This window comes from Mobula birostris, chromosome 5, assembly GCF_030028105.1.
Source record: "Mobula birostris isolate sMobBir1 chromosome 5, sMobBir1.hap1, whole genome shotgun sequence".
NCBI classification, from domain to species: domain Eukaryota; kingdom Metazoa; phylum Chordata; class Chondrichthyes; order Myliobatiformes; family Myliobatidae; genus Mobula; species Mobula birostris.
The window spans coordinates 13380415-13398020 of record NC_092374.1 but is presented as its reverse complement, the minus strand read 5'-3'; the positions used below and the strand labels follow the sequence as shown (position 1 = coordinate 13398020).

The window sequence follows — 17606 nt, the reverse complement described above, 5'->3', positions numbered from 1 at the left end:
TGATCATGAGGCATACTCCTCCACTTTTGAGACTCTGTAGATCTATCCTGACAGTGTATAGTAAAGCAGTCAATCTGAATCGCTGTATCCGGTACGGAATGGGTTAACCAGGATCCTGTCAAACAAAGGACACACACAGTCCTAATGACCCTCTGATTCAGCACCTGAGCTCTGAGAACATCGATTTTATTCACCAGAGACTGCATGTTTGCCAGCAAGATAGGCGGTATTGGGAGTCTCAAACACCGTTTACTTAAAACGTACTTTTGTCCCTGACCTGCAGCCACATTTCCTACGTGGAATCTGGCAAGGAATACGTCCACAATTGGCTTTGTTTCCATCAGTTTTAAGCAGGAATAGTTCATTTAATCGCATTAAGACATCTTTGTTAACTGTACTGACTTGGAAGCAGTTGTGATTTTTAGCTGTATCAGGTTGAAATGAAACTTCTTCAACTGTCTGAGGTGAAAGAGACTTTTTCACTATACAGCCAGTACGTACAGACCACGTGTGATGTGTACGCCGAACTTAAAGCTGTTCACCCTCTCAACCCCAGATCCATTGAGGTCAATAGGGGTTAGCCTGTAGTCCACAACCCGCTCCTTTGTGTTTGTAACATTGAGGGAGAGGTTGTTTTCTTGACACCACTGTGTCAGGGTCTTCTCTGTAGGCTGCCTCGTTATTATTTGAGATTAGACCAATCAATGTAGTATTGTCAGCAAATTTAATTCTGTAAAACCTGTAATGTTCCTGTTAAAAAAACTTCTTGTATGCTGTTTTATATTATTGGCTAGCTTACCTCCATTAGTACTGAGGTATAGAAACATAGAAAACCTACAGCACAATAGAGGCTCTTCGGCCCACAAAACTGTGCCAAACATGTCCTTACCTTAAAACTACCTAGGCTTACCCATAGCCCTCTATTTTTCTAAACTCCATGTATCCATCCAGGAGTCTCTTAAAAGACCCCGTCATATCTGCCTCCACCACCGTCACCGGCAGCCCATTCCACGCACTCACCACTCTCTGCGTAAAAAACTCACCCCGACATCTCCTCGGTACCTACTTCCAAACTATGCCCTATCCACACAATCAATGCCTCTCCACACTATGTCAAACAGCAACACTACAGTGTAAATAAAAGGAAAATAGTATAAATTACAAAACACAATACTTCAAAACAAAGAGATAATGAGCAGTGTTCATGGCCCATTCCGAAGGCGGAGGTGACGAAGCTCTTTCTAAATTATTGAGTGTGGGTCTTCAGGCTACTGTACCTGCTCCCCAATGGTAGCAATAAGAGACCATATCCCAAATGGTGAGGGTCTTTGTCTTGAGAAAGTCTTCCACCTGAGCACCACCATTTGAAGATCTCCATACAGATTCCATAGCACACTGCGATAATTTTCAAGTCTTCGGTGGCATACCAAATCTCCTAAACAGAGTAAATAATGGAAGACTGTTCCCAGTAGTGGAGGGGTTGAGGGGAGATCATGGGTATAAAATGAGTTGAGAGGCCAGAAAACAAAATTCCCCCCCCCCCCAATAAACACTGTAGTTGGGACCCAAAGTTCAATGCTGGCAGATCAAAGGGGAACTAGATAAGTTACAAGAAAGACTCACAAAGCTATGGAGAAAGAACTTGACATAGCACAATTGAGTTATTCTATAAGAGATTTGATACAAACACAAAAAAAGCGTCCATATGGAGAGTAACATACACAAAATGCTAGAGGAACTCAGCAACCAATCCACATGCACAGAATGGATGCAAGGTTTGGGTGAAGGCAGCTGAAAATAAAACACAGTCGCAATTAAAATCCATCTCCAAGTCTTTCCCTCAGGATCAACGAAAATTTTCTTTCACTTTGGCACTCCTTAACCACTTCAGAACTCACAAAACCAACGTGGGAACTGCAAGCCCTTCCACCAAAGGAGGTGCACAAAGGGACATTCAGGTGAATAATTTGCAAGCTGGTCCACTCTTCCTGTCATTTACACATGGATCGTCCATGAGATAAAACCATTTGCACTATCATTCGAAACAATAGGAATAATATAAGGGAGAATACAAAAACTTTTCTCATATGTATTAATGATGGGGCAGCACGCTTCACACTACAGGCAACCCACTGCTACCTGTAAGGAGTTTAGACATTCTCCCTGTGACCACGTGGGTTTCCTCTGGGTGCTCCAGTTTCTTCCCACAATCCAAAGATGTACCAGATGGTAGGTTAATTGGTTATTATAAATTGTCCCATGATTAGACTCGGGTTAAAATCGGGGGATTGCTGGGGGGATGGATGGATGGATGGATGCTGCTTTTCTTTTCCACTGAGCAATTACTAGCTTGCAATTCTCACGAGAAGAACAAATCAGAGAAGCCAAGATGAACTAAAGGCAACATTGCAGGAATATCGTGTCTTATACTAGAATTTAGACCAGTGACCAATCAGCATTTTGGATTGATTAGCAAGGGCAAACTAAAGAAACAGGGGTAAGCGCAGTGGTTGTCTTCTGAGTGGACACAGAGTGATGATCTTCAAGCTTTAGCTCTTTGGGAGGCTTCAGCAAGGAGAGACTTCACTCAGAGAATGCAAAAAGGAAAGAAGTTTGTTTTTTCCTTTTGATTTTATCTGCTCAGCTGGGACACTAGGGATGACGGGCAGGATAGTGAAATGCTCCTCTTGCAGGATGTGGAAAGGCAGGGAGACCTCCGGTTTCTGACGATTACATTTGTGAGAAGTGCATTCAGCTGCAGCTTCTAACAAACCATGTTAAGGAGTTGGGGCTGGAAATGGATGAACTCCAGATCATTCAGGAGGCTAAAGGGGTGATAGAGAGGACATATAGAGAGATAGTTACACCAAGGTGCAGGACACAGGAGCCTGTGTGACCGTCAGGAAAGGGAAAGGGGTTAAGGAGCAAGTACCGAGTATCCCTGTGGCCATCCCCCTCAACAACAGGTATATCAATTAGGATACTGTTCGGGGTGTGGAGAAGGAGGGGGAATGTCCGAACAGAGACAAGTCACAGTGGTCGGGTCTCTGGCACTGAGTCTGCCTCGGCGACTCAGAAGGGAAGGGAGGGGAGAAGAGGCACAGTGTGGTGATAGGGGAACTGTCAGTTAGGGGAACAGACAGGAGATTCTGCGGGCAAGAATGAGATTCCCAAATGGTACTTTGCCTCCCAGGTGCCTGACTCCAGGTATCTTGGATTGAGTCCTTAGCATTCTTCAGTGGGAGGGTGATCAGCCAGAAGTCGTGGTTCATTTAGGTACCAATGACATGGGTAGAATGAGTGACAAGGTTCTGCACAGGGAGTTAGGTGTCAAGTCAAAGGGCAGGACCTCCAGGGTTCTGATCTCAGGATTGCTATCTGTGCCACGTGCTAGTGACGCCAGAACTAGGAAGATTTAACATGTGGCTAAGGGGTTGGTGTAGGAGGGAGGGCATAAGATTTTTGAATCATTGGGCTCTCTTCCAGGTAAGGTGGGTTCTATACAGAAGGGACAGTTTGCACCCGAACTGAAGGGGGACTAATATTCTAGCAGTAAGGTTTGTTAATGCTGGACTGTGGGGTTTAAACTAGAGTTGCAGGGGGATGGGAACCAAAGTGCCAGAACAGTTAGCAGAGAGATTGTAGAGGTAGATGTTAGTAAGACCTCAGACAAAGTTAGGAATCGAAAGGTTAAGCATAGTGCAACTAGTGTCTTGAAATGCTAAATTTTAAATGCAAGAAGCATCGTAGGAAAGGCGGACAATGGTGCAGAAGATGAGGTAGCTGGTTTACGAACAGAGGCAATGTGTAATAAGGAAAGGCTGTTGATAGGGCAAAATTGCAGTCAACAGGATGAGTTGCAACAGGCAGGCAAATTTGAAAAGGTTGAATATAGGACTGAAGGCATTGCATCTGAATGCACACAGTATACAGAATAAAGTAAATGAACTTGCAGCTCAGTTACAGATTGGCAGGTATGACATTACAGGCATCACCAAATCATGGCTGAAAGATTATAACTGGGAAATGAATGTCCAAGGATATACATTGTATCCAAAGTATAGGCAGGAAGGTGGACGGTGGGGGGGGGGGGGGGAGAGAGACGCTACTCTGTTGGTAAAAAAGAAATCCAATCATTTGAAAGAGGTGACATTGGGTCAGAAGGTGTTGTGAATGGAGCCAAGGAACTGTAAGGATAAAAATACTCTAATGGGGGATTGTATATAGACGCGCAAACGGTAATGAGGATGTGGCTCATAAATTATAATGGGAGATAGAAAATGTATGCTAAAAGGGCAATGTTACAATAGTCATGGGGGATTTCAATATGCAGGTAGATTGGGCCCAAGCCAGCATGGGTTCATGAAGGGAAGATCCTGCCTCACCAACCTATTAGAATTTTTTTGAGGTAATCTCAAATAAGATTGACAAGGGAGAGGCTGTGGATGTTGTGTATTTGGATTTTCAAAAGGTTTTCGATAAGGTGCCGCATAAGAAGCTGCTTAATAAGATGAGAGCCCATGGAATTACAGGAAAGATATTGGAATGGGTGGAGCATTGGCTGATAGGCAGAAAGAAAAGGGTGGGAATAAAGGGATCCTATTCTGATTGGCTGCCGGTTACTAGTGGTGTTCCGCAGGGGTCGGTGTTGGGGCCGCTTCTTTTTACAATGTATATCAATGACTTGGATTATGGATTAAATGGTTTTGTGGCTAAATTTGCAGATGACACCAAGATAGGTGGAGGAGCAGGAAGTGTTGAAGAAACGGAAAGGTTGCAGAGAGACTTGGTCAGTTTAGGAGAATGGGCAAAGAAATGGCAGATGAGATACAATCAACACACACAGAAAATACTGGTGAACACAGCAGGCCAGGCAGCATCTATAGGAAGAGATACAGTCAACGTTTCGGGCCGGGACACTTCGTCAGGACTAACTGAAAGTAGAGATAGTAAGAGATTTGAAAGTGGGAGGGGGAGGGGAGGGGAGGGGGAGGGGGAGATCTGAAATGATAGAAGAAGGCAGGAGGGGAGGGGTGGATCTAAGAGCTGGAGAAGGGAGAAGATCATGGGACGGGAAGCCTGGGGAGAAAGAGAAGGGGGGAGGGGAGCCCGGAGGGTGAAGAGCAGGTAAGGAGTTACAGTGACAGGGACAGAGGGAGAAAAAAGAGGGGGGGGGGGGGAATGGAAATATATATTTATTAAATAAATAAATAAATAAATAAATAAATAAGGGATGGGGTGTGAAGGGGAGGAGGGGCATTAACAGAAGTTAGAGATGTCAATATTCATGCTATCAGGTTGGAGGCTACCCAGCCGGAATATAAGGTGTTGCTCCTCCAACCTGTGTGTGGCTTCATCTTGACAGTAGAGGAGGCTGTGGATAGACATATCAGAATGGGAATGGCACGTGGAATTAAAATGTGTGGCCACTGGGAGATCCTGCTTTTTCTGGCAGACAGAGCGTAGGTGTTCAACGAAACAAAGTCTCCCAGCCTACATCGGGTCTTGCCAATGTATAGAAGGCCGGACACAGTATATCACCCCAGCCGACTTGCAGGTGAAGTGTTGCCTCACCTGGAAAGACTGTCTGGGGCCCTGAATGGTGGTGAGGGAGGATGTATAAGGGCATGTGTAGCACTTGTTCCACTTACAAGGATAAGTGCCGGGAGGGAGATCGGTGGGGAGGGATGGGGGGGGACGAATGGACAAGGGAGTCGCATAGGGAGCGATCCCTGCGGAAAGCAGAAAGAGGGGGAGGGGAGGGAAAGATGTGCTTGGTGGTGGGATCCCGTTGGAGGTGGCGGAAGTTACGGAGAATAATATGTTGGATAATATGTTGGATTATATGTTGTATCTCATTACAGGTGTCCCCCGCTTTTCGAACGTTCGCTTTACGAAACCTCACTGTTACGAAGGACCTACATTAGTACCCTGTTTTCGCTAACAGGTGTTTTCACTATTACGAAAAAAGCAGCACGTGAAAAAAATCAGCGCACACCCCGAGCAGCCGCTCTCCCCCAGATTCAGAACTGCATTCTAGCCGGCATTGCTTAAACATGTGCCTGTGAGCAGCCGTTTGCAAGATGAGGAAAGAACTCGTAAGGATGTTACACTTAGAGTATAACATAATTAAGCGTTTTGATCGTGGTGAACGAAGAAAGGTCTAAGTGAGTTTGGCTTGTGGAAGCTGACGAAGATGATGTTGAAGAGGTTTTGGCATCCCATGACCAAGAACTGATAGATGAAGAGCTGATGCAATTGGAAGAGGAAAGGATAACAATCGAAACCGTCTGAGTAATGATAAAGTACGACTTTAATTTTGAAAGGGTACGTCGGTTTAGGGGATATTTGCAGGATGGTTTGAGTGCTTACAAAGAACTGTACGATAGAAAAATGCACGAGGCTCAGCAGTCAAGCAAGCCTTTCACATCAGCCACAGCAGACGACGAACCTCGACCTTCGACATCGAGGCGGGCAGTCATAGGAGAAGATGAGCTGCCGGCGCTAATGGAAATAGACGAGATGACACCCCATTGTCCCACCACCCCAACACCCAGGCCGCAGACATATAACGATTCACGGAGAATGCAGCAGTAGCCGGGAGACACACAGCTCATCTATAAGAAAAAAGGAGAAATAAACATGCTAATTAATTAGATGCCCCCCGACACATAGCTGTCAGCCCAGATCAGAGGCAATGCAATCGGCAATCAGCACTGATCTGGGCCGACAATTACGTGTCGGGCTGCACCTAATTAATTAGCATGTTTATTTCCGCTTTTTTCTTAAAGATGTGCTGTGCGCCTCCCGGCTACCACTGTACCACAGCTTGCCTCGCAGCAATGTATCGGTCTGCGGCCTGGAGGGTGGGGGTCACTGCACCACCCGACCTCCGACGACTCAGCCTAACGCACCATCGTCAGTGTGCTCTGCATTGTCCCAATTCCGGAAAGTGATACTACACCGTACATACATTATTGCTACTTTATATCGGCTGTGTATTTTTACGTGTTATTTGGTATGATTTGGCAGCTTCATAGCTTAAAGGTTACTGGAGAGCGCTTGTGCCGTGTTTCTGCCAACAGCGCTTACATGAGATTTTCGCTCCGGAGAACAGTTCAGGCAATGATTGTGGAAAAGTATTTCTACTTCATATAAGCTGTGTATTTATCATATCGTTCCTGCTTTTACTATATGTTACTGTTATTTTAGGTTTTGTGTGTTATTTGGCATGATTTGGTAGGTTATTTTTGGGTCTGCGAACACTCACAAAATTTTCCCATATAAATAAACGGTAATTGTTTCTTCGCTTTACCAAATTCCGGCTTACGAACTGTTTCATAGGAATGCTCTACCTTCGGATGGCGGGGGAAACCTGTATATGAGATACAATGTTGAGAAATATACAGTTGTACATTTTGGAAGAAGAAATAATCGGGCAGGTTATTATTTAGATGGGGAGAAAATTCAAAAATCGGAAGTGCAAAGGGACTTGGGGGTCCTCATGCAGGATACCCTAAAGCTTAACCATCAGGATGGATCGGCAGTAAGGAAAGTGAATGCTGGGTGGGCATTCATTTCAAGAGGAATAGTGTATAAGAGTAAGGAGGTGTTGATGAGGCTTTATGGGGCACTGGTGAGACCTCATTTGGAATACTGTGCAGTTTTGGCCCCCCCCTATCTTAGAAGGGATGTTCTGATGTTGGAGAGAGTTCAGAGAAGATTTACGAAGATGCTTCCTGGAATGCAGGGGCTAACATATGAGGAGCATTTGTCGACTCTTGGGCTGTATTCATTAGAGTATAGAAGAATGAGAGGGGATCTCAGAAACATTTCAAATGTTGAAAGGGTTGGACAGAGTCGATATGGAAAGGTTGTTTCCCTTGGCGGGTGAGTCCAGGACAAGAGGCCACAGTCTTAGAATTAGAGGGTACCCATTTAAGAGATGAGGAGAAATTTTTTTAGCCAGAGGGTCGTGGATTTATAGAATTCATTGCCACATACAGCTGTGGAGGCCCGATCATTGAGGGTGTTTAAGGAGGAGATTGATAGGTATCTAATTAGTCAGGGTATAAAGGGATATGGGGAAAAAGCTGGAAATTGGAATTAGATGGGAGAATAGTTTAGCCCATGGTAGAGTGGCGAAGCAGACTCGATGGGCCAAATGGCCTACTTCTGCTCCCTTGTCTTGTGATCTTGTGTAAAAAAAATCAGGTTGATGCTGGATTACAGGAGGGGGGAATTTCAGGAGTGTCCACAAGATGGCTTTTTAGAGCAGCTCATGGTTGAGCACACAAGAGGATCAGCTACTCTGCATTGAGTGTTGTGCAATGAAGCAGAATTGATTAAAGGGCTTCTGGTAAAAGATCCCCCACGGGCAACTGACCATATGATCAAATTCACCCTGAAATTTGAGGAGAAGCTAAAGTCAGATGTATCAGTATTACAGTGGAGTAAAGGGAATTAGAGGCATGAGAAAGGAGTTGGCCAGAATTGATTGGATGATGGCAGAGCAGCAATGGCTGGAATTTCTGGAAGCAATTCAGAAGGCACAGGATGTGTACATCCCAAAGAGGAAATAGTATTCTATAGGAAAGATAACACAACAGTGGCTAACAAGGGAAGTCAAAGCCAACATAAAAGCCAAAGACAGGGCATATAATACAGCAAAAATTAGTGGGAAGTTAGAGGATTGGGAGCCTTTTAAAAAAAACCAGAGGGCAACGATGGACATTAAGACAAAAATGGAATACAAAAGTAAACCAGCCAGTAATACTAAAGAGGATACCAAAAGTTTCTTCAGAAATGTAAAGTGTGAAAAAGAGGCAAGAATGGATATCGGTCCCCTGGAAAACGCTGCTGGAGAGGTAGCAATAGGAGCCAATGAAATAGCAGATGAATTGATTAAGTATTTTGCACCAGTCTTCACTATGGAAAGTTCCAGGTGTCAGGGGAATTAAGTGTATGAATTGGAGAGAAGGTTCTTGGGAAACTGAGAGTTCTCAAGGAGTTAACTAAAGAGATCGTGTAGGCATCAGTAATGATTTTTCAAGAATCACTCAATTCTGGAACAGTTCTGGAAGACTGGAAAAATTGCAAATGCCACTCCACTCTTCAAGAAGGAAAGAGGCAGAACAAAGGAAACTATAGGCCAGTTCGTCTAGCCTTGGTGGAAGATGTTGGAGTTGATTATTAAGGATGAGGTTTCAGGGTACTTGGAGGCACATGATAAAATAGGCTGCAGTCAGCATGGTGTCCTCAAAGAAAATCTTCCCTGACAAATCTGTGGAATTCTTTGAAGTAACAAACAGGATAGATAAAGGAGAATCAATTGATGTTGTGTACTTGGAATTTCAGAAGGCCTTTGACAAGATGCTGCACATGAGGCTGATTAACAAGCTATGAGCACATGGTATTACCGGAAAGATTCTAGCATGGGTAAAGTGGTAGCAGATTGGCAGGAGGCAAAGAGTGGGAATAAAGGGAGCCTTTTCTGGTTGACTGCTGGTGACTAGTGGTGTCCACAGGGCGTCTGTGTTGAGACCCATTTATTTTACATTACATGTCAATGATTTGGATGATGGAATTGATGGCTTTGTTGCAAAATTCGCTGACAATATGAAGATAGTTGGAGGGGCAGGTAGTTCTGAGGAAGTAAAGAGGCTACAGAAGGACTTAGATTAGGAGAATGGGCAAAGAAATGGAATACAGTGTCAGGAAGTGTATGATTATGCACTTTGATAGAAGAAATTAAAGGGTTGACCATTTCCTAAATGGAGAGAAAATACAAAAACTGAGGCGCAAAAGGACTTGGGAGTCCTTGCTCAGGATTCCTTAAGGTTAATTTGCAGCTTGAGTCTGTGGTGAGGATGGCAAATGCAATGTTAGCATTCATTTCAAGATATTGGAGCCAAGAGGGAAATTGGATCAGCAATGATGAAATGGTGGAGCAGACTCAATGAGCCAAATGGCCTAATTCTGCTCCTACATCTTATGGCCTTATAATGTTGAGAAGATGAATGGTCAAAAAGGATTTAAAGAAAAAAGTAGGACTTTTAAATTGTGACAGTCAGATGAGAACAAATGCAAGTCAATTAATCCACAAAATGATGAACAAGCAACACTTTCTGCAAGTTTGTCAAGATTCGAGAAGTGTTCTGTATAATCTCAAATTGACATAGGCATTGGAATTTTCCATTGAGTACAGTAGCAAGGATAAGGGTTTCAAATGCAGATGAGATCAAGTGGGCTCAGTATTGAACAGAAGTAATCAGAAACAGTGGCAATGATCAAAAACTGATCTGACAGTCAAACAAAGTCGCAAACATGCCCCATCTACCCATTTCCCTCCACAGATGCTGCTTGATCTGCTGAGTTCATCCAACACTTTGAAAGGTGTGAAAAGTCAGACAAATCCTCAAACATTGCTAGCAGAGACAGGGTATTTGTGGAGGAGACTATGAAAACAGCAGATGCAAAAATTAAGCAAAACTTTCACATAAAAGAATGACCACATGGTTGAGGCAGCAAAGTGCTGCTAAAATAGTGAATTGCCTCAGAGGTCAGCTTTCAATGAATGGGTGAGATTAAAATAGTCAGATGTATGACATGAATGGGTAATACTCGTTCTGAAATATGCAGTGAGATCATATTCATTGGAAGGGAAGGAACAATAGTGTTCATCTAGAGTATCACAGAGGAAAAGTCTCTTTGGACTCTTTAAGCATATTAGATATGATTAATGGTGACATCATAATCACTGGAAGAAATATTATCTTCCAGAGAAGGTTCAATTTAAGTTCTACACTTGGCTTCAGAAGGAAATTGGATAAATATACGATGATTGGAGTGACAAGAGAAAGATACAAGAAAGTAGGACAAACCTGTGTTTTTCTAAAGAGTACTTAGTCCAAAAGGTCTCCTGTGCTGTATTATTCAATTATGCCATTATTTTAACTATTTAACACAATCACTCATTTACTAATTTACCTCTTGTTCCCCTTGACAGAAAAAAGACAACTTGCAAATTACTTGTCAGTCTTTGAAACAATAAACCAAGAATTGTCAACTTTATTCCAGTTAAGCAGTGGTCCCCAACCATCAGTGACCCAAGACGTGCAAAGGAATAGGTCCGTGACCCATTTGTGAATGTCCCCGGTGAATCATTCATGTCAGCACGGGAAAAAGATTAACTCCTCGAGCTTGCAAATGACAGTGGGCTGAAAAGTTTGTTTGACATAACATCTCTGCTGTCATTCTAGGTCAAAGTCAAGGCTGAATATCCTGAGATAGCCACGAAAGCACTGAAAACGTTGCTTCCATTTCCAACATATTTCTGTAAAGCGGAGTTCTCGGCAAAGAATGCAATGAAAACTAAATTGCAGAATAGACTGGACATAAGGAACCCCCTTCGAGTATCACTGTCTCCCATCACCCCTCGGATGGGACCGTCTTGTTGCAGGAGAACAAGCCCAGGGCTCCCACTGATTCAGCGATATTGGTGTGTTGCAATGATCTTATACGTTCACACGAGGAAAATATGCACTGTGTGTTTAATATCCAAACGTTACTTAAAATGTTATGATGCTATTGACTTAATTGACTTATCAATATTCATGCAAGGAAAATATGCACTGTGTTCAATATTAAATTCGTTAGATAAACCCTTTTAGAAACGAAATTGAGTGCATTAGCCACTTATAAGTGACTTATCACTTACATTCCGGTCGTGATTAACATCCCGCCCCCCTGCCCCCGGTCAGCCAATCCGCAAGAATATTGTCAATATTAAACCAGACCGCGGTGCAAAAAATGTTGGGGACCCCTGTTCCAAAGCACAAAAATCTAGGTACTGGAAATTTAAAACAGAAAGCAGAAGATGCAGCAGATAATCAGCAAATTAAGCAGCAATACTACAAAGGGGAATAGAGTTAACATTTCAAGCCATGAACATTTCAGAAAACGCAACTGCTTCTCTCTCCACCTGATCTGGTTATCTTTGGCATTTTCCATTCTCATTCAATTTTTTGCTTTTTTTAAAAAATATACAGGTATATATTTAACAATGCATCATACAAACATCTTTCAAAACCAAAACTACTAACATCCATCCAACCATTCTGTCTTCAATTTTCCAGAATTGAAGTTTCAAGACCCTCGTTAATCACCAATCTATTGAAGTGAACCAACCCTTATTCATGTAATTTAGAAAATGGTCAACCAAGAGCAATAAATGACATGGAAGAGGGGAGAGAAGAGATGGCAATTCAGCATCCCTATATTAGGTTAAACTACATTCACAGAATCAGAAAGACAATCATTTGGAAAGGCATAATTGGCAGAGATGGAAAATGGCTAACTGACAACCATGTCTCAGAACACAATTTTGATATAGCCAACACAGAGAGACAAGTACAGATATGTCCCCAAATTCAGCACTAGCAGCTGACGATCATATCATAGACCAAGTAAATACAAGGACATTCATGTTACCGAGGTATTGATAACTAATGGCCCGACCATATCTTTATCCAAATTACTATTGCCACCAAAGTAAAGGTGACGACAGAAATACTGCTGCAAGGATATCAGCACTGAAGGCCTCAAACACATGTAAATATGAACCTGGAAGAAAAGCAGTTCATGCAGCCCCTCCAGCATAATCCACATCATGACTAATCTCATTGAAGCTTCAGATTCACATTACCATCCTCCAAAATTACCAAGCAGAAGACTGAGGATATATAACCATATAACCATATAGCAATTACAGCACGGAAACAGGCCATCTCGGCCCTTCTAGTCCATGCCAAAATAAAATCTCCTTGGAAAAACTGGAACAGTCCCACCACCTCATGGAAATTCCTGTCCCAAGAGTGCCCACTGGTAAAGGTAACACTAGGTCCTTTTCACAAAAATGCTAGGTGTACAAGTCCAAGGCAAAAAGTGGAAACAGTGCACCATCGCCAAATCACATACCCACTCCATCCTTTGATATAACTAATCTCTTCCAGTAAGATGGCAGCACGTTCAGTCACAGCAGCTTCCAGGGGGTCAACAAAAGGTGCTGTCATATTTAAACATCTTTTGGATGATCACAAGATCCTGCAATACAAGAAGAACTTAAAGTACCATAGGTCTATTCCCCATCAGTGAGTTGCTCGCTGGTGGAGTAAATGAAAGAGCTGTGAAAAGTGCTGCTGTCTGAGTCAAAGGAGGCATACGGTCTAATAGTGAGTGACCGTCCTGGTCGCCTTTCTTGTGATTGCAAGACACTTCTGGACATTGTTAACATGGAATGCTGCAAGTCTGATTTACTGATTTATTGGCAGAGAGCAGGGGGAGCTGTGTAACCTCGGTCATGGTGAGGACTAACCCTCAAGCCATGTTTGCCTGTTTACAGCCTCCAGGAGCTGGTGTGCTCCACCGGTGAGGGTGCGGCGCGGCATCCAGGTTGCAGTCAGTGCTGCCTCCCAAATGCTCTCTCGACAAAAGACAAGGTCTGCTATGGCTGTCTGCAGATTTCGGCAGCGTCGAATAACTTGAGTTTTCACTCTTACTGAGTGGCTGTTTCTCTCTATCTTATACGTGCTTTGCGCTGTGTGTGACTGTGCTTGGTCCCAGAGCAACACTGCCTCATTTGGCTGCATTCATGTATGGTTGAATAACAATTAAGCTTGAATTGAACGTGATTGATAGAGTCTGCAGATACCCTACTGACTAACCCAAACCCCACAGACAAGTTACCCTCAAGCTCAAGAACCACCGGATCTTCAATTTGCCAAATAATAATGCAGAAACCAAACAAAATAAAGTGCAAATTATAGCAGGTTACTGACAAACTATGACACACAACGAGGCTGCTCCACCCATCTGGCTTGTGCTAGCACCCAGAAGACCAATCCGAGCAGTGCCATTTCACTCTCTTATTTATTTCTCCCTGCTGTCCAACATGTACACTTCTATTTAGGCACTGTGGCAGCACAGCGATTGGCACGGCACTATTACAACTTGGGGCGCTTGGAGTTGAATTCAAATGTAATCTGTAAGGAGTCTGTACGTCCTCCTCGTGAAATGCATGGGTTTTCTCTGGGTGTTCTGGTTGCCTTCCACAGTCCAAATACTTACTGGTTAGTAGGTTAATTGATTCTGGAGGGGGGAGAAAAGTAATGTCAATCCAAAACAAATGCCAGAAGCACTTTGTTCATCAAGTAGCATATCTGGAGAGAGAAGCACAATCAACATTTCAGGTCATGGACACCTTCATCAGAATTGAAAAAGAAAGTATCCGAATGGGTAGAATCTCAGGTTGCCAAAGTAACAGTTACATTACATACCAGCCATTGCATACTCTGTCACATGAAACTTTGTCACATGGTGTGAGCAGAATTATCTGCAGCTTAATGTGAAAAAGACTAAGGAGCTGGTGGGAGACCTGAGGAGAGCTAAGGTACCAGTGAACCCTGTTTCCATCCAGGGGGTCAGTGTGGACATGGTGGAGGATTACAAATACCTGGGGATACGAATTGACAATAAATTGGACTGGTCAAAGAACACTGAGGCTGTCTACAAGAAGGGTTAGAGCCATCTCTATTTCCTGAGGAGACTGAGGTCCTTTAACATCTGCCGGACGATGCTGAGGATGTTCTACGAGTCTGTGGTGGCCAGTGCTATCATGTTTGCTGTTGTGTGCTGGGGCAGCAGGCTGAGGGTAGCAGACACCAACAGAATCAACAATCTCATTCGTAAGGCCAGTGATGTTGTGGGGATGGAACTGGACTCTCTGACGGTGGTGTCTGAAAAGAGGATGCTGTCCAAGTTGCATGCCATCTTGGATAATGTCTCCCATCCACTATATAATGTACTGGCTGGGCACAGGAGTACATTCAGCCAGAGACTCATTCCACCGAGAACGCAACACAGGGCGTCATAGGAAGTCATTCCTGCCTGTGGCCATCAAACCTTACAACTCCTCCCTTGGAGGGTCAGACACCCTGAGCCAATAGGCTGGTCCTGGACTTATTTCCTGGCATAATTTACATATTACTATCTAATTATTTATGGTTTTATTACTATTTAATTATTTATGGTGCAACTGTAATGAAAACCAATTTCCCCCAGGATCAATAAAGAATGACTATGACTCAAGAGAAAATAAATAAATTGAAAGCTGTAAAGAGGTAAAAGAACAGTTGCATAAAATTATTAAATTCACTAACAAATCCTGTGGATCCAACAAGCCCAGAAAGATTTTTGAGATGCTATTGTTTGAGTTTAGAACAGGCATCACTAAGGCAATGATTGAGTCCAGAAACGAAAGCGTCAGAGTGGAACAGGAGATAAGAAATAAAAGTTACAGGCACTGGAAACCCAGGAATCACAGCTGCAGATTAAATAAGAGGTATAGATGTCTAAAGAGGCCTGATTAACAAAGTCCTTTATTTATACACAACTCTCACATACTCTAGCAATACTGCAGTATATTCCTTGCAGAACTCCAGAGAGAGTGAATAAGGCCTTTGTTTAATGATTTGTATAACTCAATCAGTTCAACCATTTCCAAACTACAAGCAAAAGAAAGCCCAGAAATTATTATCACAACAGAGCACTGTTCCAAAGTCCAATGTAGAAAATAGTGAGCATGGACATGCTGGGGTAAGGGCCCGCTTCTACGCTAGACACCTTTGACTCTCTTACACTCCTCTATGACTAACATTTTTGTATTGCTGGAGTGCTGACGATATAGTAAAGCTATCTATTTCAATATTGCATCTATACTGCACGGTTATACTGAACTCGATACTTGATCGCTGGTCATTATGCAACTATAGATTACACAGTACAGAAGAAAGAAATTACTATGAAAATCTATTTAGAGGAAAAGAATCAGTTCCTTGGCTTTCCTCATATACTGTCAATATCAACTGATTCTAAGTGCATCCAGGATGAGATATATGCAGAACAGGATGAGGAAACAAAATAAAAGAGTCAGCCCAAATCAATCCACATCAGCATTAAAAGCTTCCTGGAGCAAGCCTCCTCCCATTTTCCTCAGCCAATTCCATCAGTGTGAAGCATTTCTACTTCCACTTTTGTAGATCTTATGCTTCACTCTTAAAATACACACCTTTAGCATAACTTTAGCCTGAAGCATAACTTTTAATGTCATCTGCTCAAAAACACACTGTTACTTGATTTATTTACTTTTTTATATAGCCTAGAAAACATGTATTTGATTCTATCATTCCTCCAACCCCACGAAAACTATCAACTCTTCATAGTCAAACACATTACATGGGATTAAAAAACAACAAACAATTGGAGGAACTCAGCCTTCAGGCAGCATCTCTGGAAGGAAATTGACAGTCCGGGCCCCATGAAAGAGCTTGAGCCGGAATGTCAACAGTCCATTTCAGCCCATAGATGCGGCTTGACCGACTGAGTTCCTCCAGCATGTTCAGTTCCCTATTAGAATCAGAATTAGGTTTAATATCACATACACAGGTTGCGAAATTTGTTGACAATTGAATTGAACTGAAGCTCTACAACTTCACTTATGTCCTACAAAAATCAGTATAAATTATCTTCAGAAATTAGCGTATTGGCCTCATCTCATTCCAACCCTTACACACACATACACACCGACCTCATCCTATCCCATCCAAAACCACCCCCCTCCCGCAACATCACTCCATCCCGTCTCATCCCATCCCATCAAACCCGGCCCCAACGCCTCATCCATCCCAGCCCTCCGCAACTCCACCCGTTGTCACCCCAGACCCAGACCCAGCCCCTTCCCCACGATCCCCTGACCGGTCACTCAGCAGCCCCACCCCCTGAACCCATCACTACGCAGCTCCTAAGCTCCCACCACAGATGCTTCAGCCCCACAATTTCGGCCAGCTACCGTGTCCATCTATCCGCCAACCCTAGCTGAAGCCGAGGCATGCAACGTCCAGAGACGGGGGGCAGACCGCCACCATCACGTACGGTACCTACTCTGCACATTCTCCCCGCAGCCCCTGTTGTCATGGCACGCCGAGCCGACGGGCTAACGCTTAAGGCATCGCGAGAACCGAGCCCTAAACACTCGCGATATTCCTTCCTCACCCCCGCCTGCAGCGGCTTTGTTCTGAAGATTACGTCACGGGGGGAAGGAGCGGGGACGCGCGGGCACGTCTCCGGGCAGGGACGGTAACGGGAGCGCGTACGTCTCGTCGGGTGGAGACACTTGGGGGGGGGATGGCCCGCCACCCTCGAGACGCTGGTGGGGACGGACTGGCCAATATATTTCCGGATTATTAATTTTTGTTTAAATCCAACACGCTCGTGAAGACCAAAGTTGAGTTTTAATTGTCACATGTACAGCGAAACGCCATAAAACGTGGGAGCAGAATTAGACAATCCAGTTTGCTCGGCTATTCCATCATGACTGAAAGCTGCCCCTTCCTTTCCAGTCACAAGCAAGAGAAAAGCTGCAGATGCTGGCAATCCAAGCAGCACACACAAAATGCTGGAAGGGGGTCTGCCAAACTGCACTCTTTTTCCATAAATGCTGCCTGGCCTGCTGAGATCCTCCAAGCATCTTGTGAGTGTGGCTCGGATCT

General features: G+C 43.8%; 1 protein-coding gene across 3 annotated transcripts in view; it reads right to left on the bottom strand.

Moving 5' to 3' along the window:
• clcn3 (chloride channel 3) overlaps window positions 1-17106 on the bottom strand; it is a 238113-nt gene extending 221007 nt beyond the window's left edge. For 2 of the 3 annotated variants that reach the window (XM_072257638.1, XM_072257643.1), the window contains exon 1: window positions 16999-17106. The gene's annotated coding sequence lies outside the window, so the exon portion shown is untranslated. Of the gene's footprint in view, window positions 1-14127; window positions 14148-16998 lie in introns of those variants that run through there. The other variant, XM_072257640.1, reaches the window with a different exon arrangement.
• Between the last annotated feature and the right edge of the window lie 500 nt (window positions 17107-17606).